Source organism: Podarcis raffonei, chromosome 9 (genome assembly GCF_027172205.1).
Source record: "Podarcis raffonei isolate rPodRaf1 chromosome 9, rPodRaf1.pri, whole genome shotgun sequence".
Classification (NCBI taxonomy): Eukaryota; Metazoa; Chordata; class Lepidosauria; order Squamata; family Lacertidae; genus Podarcis; species Podarcis raffonei.
Window position 1 is genome coordinate 41,194,879 of NC_070610.1, and position 10,100 is coordinate 41,204,978.

The following is a 10,100-nucleotide window of genomic DNA, read 5'->3' on the forward strand; positions in this document are numbered from 1 at the left end:
AGAAAATGGTTCTCTATTATAAAACAGATTAAAAAACACCTAATTGTGTAGCCAGTTACCATCATAAAGATTAAAACTAGCTATTTAATTGAAATGTACAAAGTATACAAAGAAAATGATCTTACCCCTCTATCACCATGGCAATAAAAGGAAATGCTAATAAACTGTCCAAATGTAATATAGAGATTCTGTACAATGGACTAATTTTTAATTCATTCAAAGTATTTATATGGCACTTTTCAGAGCCATGCTATCGCAACGCAATGTACACAAGATGTACTGCTTAAGACACATCAGAATGGTACACATTGCTATCTATGCGAAAGCTTCCCTGAATCACATAAACCATGTACACTAAGGTGGTTAATTTGTGGTGCTATAGATGTTGGTGGACTACAACTCCTATCATTCCCTACCATTGGGCATGCTAGCTGAGTGCTGGTGGAAGTTGGAGTATCACAACGTCTGGACGGCCACAGGTTAGCCACCCGATTTGTACCCTTGGGGAAAGGGACCATTGAAAAGAGAGCCTGCACTATAGTGGGGTCCAGTATACTTCAATTATTCAGAAGAGAGTTCTGTAACTGTGGTGCCTCCACTGAGAAGGCCGCTTCTGTCATGCTTGACAACCTAACCCTTTACTGCTGGGCACAAGAGCATTTAAAATGATAAACTAGTTAGAAATTCCTAGTATATTTTTCATTCTAAATGTAAGAGGCAGTTTATTGCAGAAGCCATGGTCTTAAACTTAAAACCCCCCACACTAAGAGTATTAACAATTTTGTAAAATTAATATAATTGTTGAAGACCAAATTCTGGATATTGGATAAACCCAAGCAATCCTGATATATTTCAAGAGAAGCCCAACACCTGTTGGCAAAACTATATAATGAAACTCAGCAGCATTGGGTTTAAAAAATAATAATTCCATGGACACACTTCAATGCTTAGACTGCTACTGCAAAGTCAGTAAAATAAATGATCACATGTGGAGAGGAAGATGTGTACCTTAAACTCAACATATGTGCAAAGCTAAGAATTTACATAGGCAAACCTGTATGTCCAGATTGCCTCATACCCGTTTAATGGGAACTTTAAAAGCCGGGACAACAACCATATAATTGTACTGCCGTCATCCAGCAAGTAAAGGCGGCATTGGAAGCAAATACGTATTTTTAAATTTAGTCTTTTATGGTTTTGAAATCTGAATCATCCTAAAGTGTAAATTCATTCTCTTTTTTTAAAACAACAACTACTTTATTCTCAGTCTTTACCAATGCTTCGGTGAAACCGTATCCAATTCAAATGATGAAGCAAAAGAATCAGATAAGGAAGAGGGCTTAACCAGGGATGTGGTAAACAGCAGAACTGCATTACAGGAACACTACAACATTTGAAAACAGTGAACAGAAAAAGGTGAATGGAAAACCCACAAGAAAACAAATGTAGCAGAATTGGTAGAAAGGAAGCCAAACCAGGCAGTTGCTAAGAACAGAAATTTTAGCAACCAATTACCCTACTTGCATTCCCTAAACATGTGTGGAGAAACATACAAAAATTGCTAAATATTTTCATTTTAGTAACATGCAGATGGGATATCAGACACAGTTATAGAAGAAAAAGGGCACATATTCTTAATTTCTAAACTGCCTTTCCTCCCATGGGATCCCAGGGTGGTTTATAGACAAAACACACATAAAACAACCAGTTCTAAAAATAAGAGTATTAAACTATATCCATCAGCCAAAACAATTTCCATAACACAGCAATAAAAAAAAGACTAACTTTGAAGCTCAATATCTCTATCATTACCCACAAGCCCAAGTGACCAGTTGTGTCTTCAGTGGATACTGGGAAGTTGTCACTGAGAAGGACAAACTAGGTTCCACAGAGAAGGAATTCCACTGCTACAGAGAATGCCCTTTCTTGTGTCACCAGTGGCCAGATAGGTTTCAGATACATCCAATGAACCACGTTTTAAAGATGCGTGAAAGGTACAACTTAAAAAGAAAAAAAAACAGGCAAGGAAAACTAACACTGCAGTCAATAGCACTGGACTTGAAACTACACAGAACAGGTTTAAATCTTAGATGAGCATGAGACTTGTTGAATAACCTTGGGACAAGTCACCTAAGAACCTCACTCCTAGCCTCAGTTTTTGAGTTCCATAAAATGGGAGTAGTAATTATCTATATGGCTGTTGTGAGACTAAGTGAACTGAATAAGGGCCCATTCATGCTTGATGCAGCAGGTTTTTGGTGCCATAGTAAGTATTATGGTGTGACACATAACTATGCAGTTGTGGCCACCAGGGCATCCAGGTACATGGCTACTAGATGTTCAGAAACATGCAAGCCATAGTTTAGATCATTTCCCCCTGCATATAGCAAATGCTTGCTATGACTGTCTCTAAGTGATTGACAATACCACTACAGAGTTTTTCTTGTATGCTTTCTCCTTTCCTTTGAAGAAAGCTATTGGAATAGTTCAGTCAGTAGAGCATCAGACACTTAATCGGAGAGTTGTGGGTTCAAGCCCCATGTTGGGCAAAAAATATTTCTGCATTGCAAGGGGTTGGACTAGATGACCCTCGTGGTCCATTCCAACTCTACATTTCTATGATTCTATTGAATGGTGATACTTTTCTTTATTAGTGTCCAATTATATCATTTAATTTTATCATTAAAGCAAGGGCAAAGCAATTTACGTTAACGTAAAGATGAAAACACCATCTGTAAATCAAGTCTGCTATATGCTAGGTTGCATCTCAGTGGCAGAGTTTACTATACTATACTATACTATACTATACTATACTATACTATACTATACTATACTACACTACACTACACTACACTACACTACACTACACTACACTATACTACACTCATACAATATTTTATTAGGGGGGAAAATGTAAGTTTATCAAAGCAGTTTCTTCCCCTTGATAGTTTGGGGAAAAACATTTTACTATACTGGCACATGGTGCTTCAGTCCACAAGTATGAGCTACTAGGATAAAATACTGAAAACTTAAGATATCTTTCCACAATAGTTAGCGGATTCCTGATTTTAGCTTTTTTAATATGGGTTTTATTGTATGGTTTTTTTGCGCTATTGCTCTAACCTAGTCTGATATTTATGAATAGAGGTATATAAATCTTTTTATAATTTTTTTATAAACAACAACAATGTTGTGCAAGAATGCACAACAGTGGGCTTTTTTTCAGTGTCTAAAGGTACACAGAGCCAAGTTACTAAATTGATGGTAACCAGGAACCAGTTAACAGACCTGAAGTAGGATCATTATCCTGTAACTTGTTAGATCTAAAAATTCAACTTCAATACCTGATGAAATATGGATTTCAAGGACCAAGAAGTGGGTTTGAGGCATACGGTGAAATTAAAACCATGCTGGGGGGGAAAAGGCATATTAGCAGGGGTTTTACTCAACTGTGCATAACAGACATAGGATAATAAGATCACAAGCAAGTCTTGGAGAAGAAAAAGCTTGCAGCAGAAAGAGCACAATTACTATTCTGCATTAGCACAACAATGTAGTTCTTTGTTACAGGACTACTGAAAGATTACTAAAACTTCCTGGGAGTGGGGGAGACAGAATGAAGATGTTGAATTAAAGGTAAATACATCCTGGACAAAGATCATCTATAAGAACAGAGGTTTATTTTGGATTGCTGGGATATTTAAAAAATGAGTTTGATTCTTTAGATTATGCAATAATTATAATGAAATATATCAAGGATTTGCCGGCATGGCAAGTGGCTTCAGAAGCTATTCAAGACAGAAATGGGTATTTTCCCTTATTCTGGTTATTCTCCATGGCTGCGACTCATTTTTTCTTTGCAAGTCACACAATGTTGGTTTTTTTAATGCAATTCCCAGTCACTGCAAATTTGCATGGGTTTGTGCCCAATTGCTGAAGGGTGCTAGTACTTAACCATCAGCTCTAAAATATGTTTTGAAGAATCATGTTGCTTTTTAAATGAGATTACTGCCATTGTTCCAAGACTGGCTTCCTTGATCTACAACTGATGCATTCAAAAACAGAGCAGGGGTGCTTGACAACATGCTACTTAATTGAGAAAATTGTAGAGTGGTTAAGAAAAAGACATCTAACTTAGGACATTTTGTTGCAACAGGGAGGACTGAATTGAAGTTAACTTCCACACCAGACTGTCTAGCTTTCAATATGTGCATTAATAAGTAACCATTCTAAATGTATCACACACATACATAACATTCACAGAAGCCCAGTAATCCCAAATTACATCTCATGTGCAAGATAAGCATGAATGCTACAAATTTTTCTCTGCTCTGTCCATCAGTAAAGGAAGCAGGTGATGGATGATCTAAAAGGAAGTGATTAATACATTCCTAATACTGCACTGATGTGCAGAATGAATAGATGCAAGAGGCTGAGGAAGGAGATTCCTTTATAGTCAAGAGAAGAAGACACAAAACACACCTCCTGAGCAGCATCATAGAGTGGCAAAGACGTTGGGAAGTGGCAAGAGAAGCCACTGCTTTGTTTAATAATTCTATTCTACACATCACTTTGATGCAAGTTTTACAAACTGAATTGAAAACTGCCTTCTATGTACTTTATGATACAATTGTGAAAGAATTCTCTCTGAAGCTCCTCTGCCCCCACAAGAGCTGAGAAACAGCAAGGTGAGACAGAAGATATCTACATACCATGAGCTTTCAGTGGTTATTTGGGCACCATGCACAATTTGCAGTAAGTTCTTTCTGCAGTATTGCAGCCTTTTTTCTTGGCAAAACTAGAGAATTGCCAGGTTTTTGGAAATGGTAAGGTAATAGTGAAATCACACATGCAAGATATCCACAGATGGGCTTCACCATCTCCCCCACCAAAGACACACCATTCAGACAAGAAGCACAGCAAATGGTAGTAGCTCCCGTACATATGGATTTGCCATGGTCACATGCCTAACACTATTTCACATGTTACTTTCTTTTTCCTCAGGGATTGTGTGACCATCCTCAGAGGAGAAGACTAGAAGACATAACCTATTCTATTTTAAGATTGACACCAATATAGGTTTCATTTTTACTGTAAGCTGCTTTGACACAATTGCCGTATTTTTCACTCTATAAGACGCACCAGATCACAAGACGCACCTAGTTTTTGGAGGAGGAAAACAAGAAAAAAATATTCTGAATCTCAGAAGCCAGAACAGCAAGAGGGATCGTTGCGCAGTGAAAGCAGCAATCCCTCTTGCTGTTCTGGCTTCTGTGATAGCTGTGCAGCCTGCATTCGCTCCATAAGACTCACACACATTTCCCTTTACCTTTTAGGAGAGAAAAAGTGAGTCTTATAGAGCAAAAAATACGGTACATCTCTGGCTCACTCCAGGTTTTTTTGGAATAGAATAGGAATAATAGGATTGTAGAGTTGGAAGGGACCTTGAGGATCATCTAGTCCAACCCTCTGCAATGCAGGAATATGCAGTTGCCCCATATGGGGATCGAACCTGCGACCTTGGTGTCATCAGCACCATGCTCTAACCGACTGAGCTGTCCAGTTGTCAAATCCACCTAATGCCAGAATTTTCAAGGAAACCTAGAGTTTATAAAATGAAAATCTGACCTTGGTATTTCAATTCCAGATTCTGTAGCCAATTTTAGATTTGGGTAGGCTTCTCCTGGTAAAATGTTTCAGAGAACAAATTTTAATATTAAAACAGTACAACCCAATAAATTTGCTTCCAGAACTATATTTGAAGTATTATATTTCAGTTCAATTCAGGTTTGTTACAGGCACGTTTCTTGGTCTTGCTGAAGGTTCGCTTTAGATAAAACATCCAATTTTTGTTTATTGCAGGGTGTGTGTGTATATATATATATATATATATATATATATATATACACACATAAACATGCACGCAAACTGTTGTGTCAGTTGTATCTGCTTTAGGCAAGGGTGTACTTCATTGTGGCACAGCACGGAAACCCAACAATTGGAGAAGGAATTATATGGTTTTATTTTGATGCTCTTGTTTTACCCAAGGTCTACCTTAAGGCAAATTCACCATACAGTCCCCAGCGATTCAGGAAAACGAGACTTATCAAACTACACAGCAGCCTGGAAAACTATTGCTCAATTTGCTTCAGCAGGTGTCTCCTACCCTGTAAGCAAGTACAAGAGTAAAACTGGAGGCTATTGCCACACACTTTGCTGCATGTGGGATAACAGCCTGAACAACCAGTCTGAAAGGAACTGGCGTTTCAATTCTAAGAGGTCTTAGGGTTGGTTCCCATACAACCCAGGTGTTCAGGTTACACAGGTGAGGTGCGGTAGTGAGCCTCACATAGGGCCCTGCTTTACATTAAAGGGTGTGAGTGAGTGCTGGGCAGCCAGGAGGGGGATGTGCATACCCAAGGCTCGCTCTCACAGCGCCATCATACATAGCATATACACACCTGTGTTCTGCACAAAAAAGATACTCAGAGCTGCTTTGCATTGTAAAAGCTGATGCACAATGGCACAGTTAGGTAATTCTAAACTCTGGAGAGGAAGGGGGCACCTTTCAGCTGGTAACGTGTATCACTTCACATGCTTCAAAACTGTGGTGTGCTAGCTCTGCTATGTTTGGAGAGCCTCTCTGCTCCTCCTCCTCCTTAGTGGGACCAAGGACCTCTGTACTGATGGTATCACACCAGGGGAACTTGAACACCTTGCTGCAAAAGTGACACATAAGTGGAATCACAGAATCATAGAATTGTAGAATTGGAAGGGGCCCTGAGGATCATCTAATCCAGCCCCCTGCAATGCAGGAATATGCAGCTGGGGATCAATCCTGCAACCTTAGCATTATCAGCACCATACTCTAACCAACTGAGCTATCCATACATTTAAAGCACATGACTTTCCCCAGAGGAACCCGGAAACTGTGGCTTTGGGGACACACACACAACAGTTTCCTGCATTCTTTGAAGGAAAATATTTGCTTTAAATGTATGTTGTGTGCACAGCAAAGATCCCTTTGAGTACATTATGCCAAAACAAGACAACTGTGCAATGGAATGGTGCTGCTTAGAATATGTAAGACCAATTTATACTTTATTATTTCATAGAGACAAAACTAATGGGAGAGAACAGAATTCCAGTCTACATCTAAAGCAAGTAGACCATCACCAGGTTTAGGCAACAAATTACAAATTGTTCATTCATCTGGGTCTGTCTGATAGTAATCAGCACCAGGGATCCATAGACAAATTGGGATTGCTCCAGAAATAAGCTACATTTGCCTTTTCACCATATGTTTCTATTCTTCCAAACAAACGGGCTACCATTAAAATATCTGTAAAATAAAATAAAAGGTCTACAGCAATACTCAGCTGTATTCAATATTAAGTGAGCATAGGAGGCAGAGATCCTGCTGCAAGCAATGAGTGCAGAATAGACTTCAAAATACCTGCTTCCATATCAGAATTGTGATGCCTAAAGTTTCACATATACCACAGCCTTTCAATCAACTCAGTGCTCCAATGTAACATAACATCATTCATACAAAATGGGTAAAGAGAGCAACTAACCACAGATACTGCAGCAACTACTGTTATGCATTGGCAGGAGCTCAATGAATGGCACTTGAAATCCTACTCATTCCCAAAAAGAAACAAACACAAGCCTGTTTTGCTTAGCATAACAAAAGATATAGCCCAATCCTATACATTTAAACTGGGGGGGAAAGTCCATGTTATTTCCATGGAAAGGAATCTTTCCACGCAGTGCTAATACTAATTGTTCCTTGCCAGCAATTCACATAATACCCCATTGCTCAGAAGCAAATCCACTGCTGGCAGTTTTCAGTTTGCCATTACTGAAAACCACAATATTGCACTAACCAGGTGAATATTACTTCTGGTAGCACAACTACTGAAAGCAAAGTGATGTGTGGATGTTATTGGCGATTTTGCTGCTGGCATCTACTGGCAGGCACCTGTAACCTCAGAGCACCCTCTTCTCAAATGTTGCTTTGCAAAATTGAATTTGCAAAGTTGGAGAGAATATCCTCCCCAGAAGCCTATGTACAATTCTCTTTAAAGAGGATACTGAGATATAATGACACACTGGTGTTCTTTGGGGCTACCACCAGCAAGCCACTAAAAGGATGGGGTTTCAGCACCTTGACTTAACCTTAAGATACCTTCTGGAATAAAAGAGAGTTCTCTTAAAAGCAACACACTTTGTATAAATCAGACCAAAAGAAATGTTATAGTCCTAGCTCAAGCAATTAACCCAAATGTCTCTCTGGCTAGCAGCACAACATGCAATTTAAGGCTACTGGAGGTTGTAAAAAAGCATGTTTTTGCAACAGAAAAAAAAATACACCCCACCCTTAAATATCTGAAAAACAATTTTAATTTCTCTTTTGCCTACTTGCAACCTGCACTTCACAAGCTAAAAAGCACCTCCTCGGTGCTAATAAAAGCAAAAGTGGAGGGGGCATGAACTCGGAAGAATAGCATTGTCTTGTCCACCCAAGACCACCCAAGAGGGGCTGGGCATGAAAATGCGACTACTAGTTGATCATTAAGAAAAAGGTTCACCTACGTTTGCCCCGGTCCTGGTTTGGTTAACAATCGTTGCCTGGATGCAACACTTGAAATTGGAAACTCCATTGTTAGCCAGTGTTTTATAGGGAGTGTGGTGTGATTTAAACCACAAAAAACCGAGACAGACTCTTTTCCCTCCTCGCCCCCCCCACCTTTCAGATGAACGGCAACAAAAGTGTAAAACGCCCCTTCCCTCATCATCATCATCCTCCTCCCCAACCTTTTTTTATTCTTCTTATTATTTTTTCTTAATTGCTTGTTTTGTTTCAGGGCGGATCCTGGAGGGGGGAGAAAGAAAGACAGAATAGGCCTATTAAAAATAACAAGCCCACCGCCACGAGAGAGCAAGTTGGAGGAGAGCTCCTCTTCTCTTCAGACTGGGCGAGGCGGCAGCATAGACCAGATTGCCGCCCCCTCGGGAGCCGCGGCGGCGAAGAGACCTCGGCCGCCGCCAGAGCAGCCCGCGGTCCCAAGACCTCCGCCTCACGCCAGCTCCGGAGTTCCCACACCAGCTCCTTTCCCCAAGGGCGGCTACGGCGGCGTCCTCCTCTCCTCACACCCCTTCCTCGACGGGGTGTGAAAGAAAGCTCGCCGTCTCCTCAGCCCAAGCAGCCCTATTGTTTTCCCGGCGCGCTCCCGGGGGGGCCTGTCCTCCTCGTCGCCCCCCTCCCTACACGAGCTCCTCGGGCACCTTGCGGCAGCAGCGCCTGGCGGGAGGAGGCGGCGGCTGCTGCTCCAAGGTGGCCTCGGCGCTTTGTAATCAGATCTCCGCCGTTTTCCTCCCCGAAAGGAAGCCCGAGGGAAGCGCGCGAGGCTGGCCGGGCGTGGGGAGACAGAGCGGAGGGCGACTCCCCGGGAAAGGACACCCAGCGGCGGCTTCCCACCGCCAACTCTCGCCGCCAGCCGGCCAAGTCCTCTCACGTGCGCCGTCTCGCTCGCTCGCTCGCTCTCCCGGCCTCCCCCCGCGCCCAACTTTATGGTTCCCAGGAAAAGGGCAATAAGAGCATCGCGTTGGGCAGCCTTAGGTCAGCCCTGAGGAGATAAGAGGCGGCCGGAATCAAAGGGTCGCCAATACGCGGCGTATTTTAAAAGTGTGGAGAGGGCGGAGAGGTTTCTTCCTTCCCTCTCTATTTCGCTTCCACCTCACACTAATTGGAGCGGGGGAGAAGCAGCTACAGACTTCCAACTTCAGCAGAAAGAAAATGATCTTGCAGCGCCTGGAGAGCCGATGCTGCTGCTGCTGCTGCTGCGCTCCCTCTGCCCTTGCTAGGGCTGCTCAGCCTCCCCTCCCCTTTCACGCTCGCCAGCCGAGTCGCGCAACCCGGCGGGAGGAAAGCCGCAGATCGCCTGCCCGGAACGCAAGCAAACATTGCTGCTGCCCTCGAGGTCCGAGGACCCAGCAGACCCCAAGCGAGCGAGGAGAAGTCTGGGAAGGAGATTCACCCGGGGGCGCCGAGGATCCCCGGAGAGCCCGCCTGCCGCCGTCGAATCATAATTACA

The 10,100-nt window shown here is 42.2% G+C and overlaps 1 protein-coding gene across 2 annotated transcripts in view; it reads right to left on the reverse strand.

Annotated features, from left to right (window-relative positions):
• FHDC1 (FH2 domain containing 1) overlaps positions 1–9,643 on the reverse strand; it is a 50,010-nt gene extending 40,367 nt beyond the window's left edge. The window contains exon 1 of one of the 2 annotated variants that reach the window (XM_053403088.1): positions 9,292–9,643. The gene's annotated coding sequence lies outside the window, so the exon portion shown is untranslated. Of the gene's footprint in view, positions 1–8,932; positions 9,023–9,291 lie in introns of those variants that run through there. The other variant, XM_053403089.1, reaches the window with a different exon arrangement.
• Between the last annotated feature and the right edge of the window lie 457 nt (positions 9,644–10,100).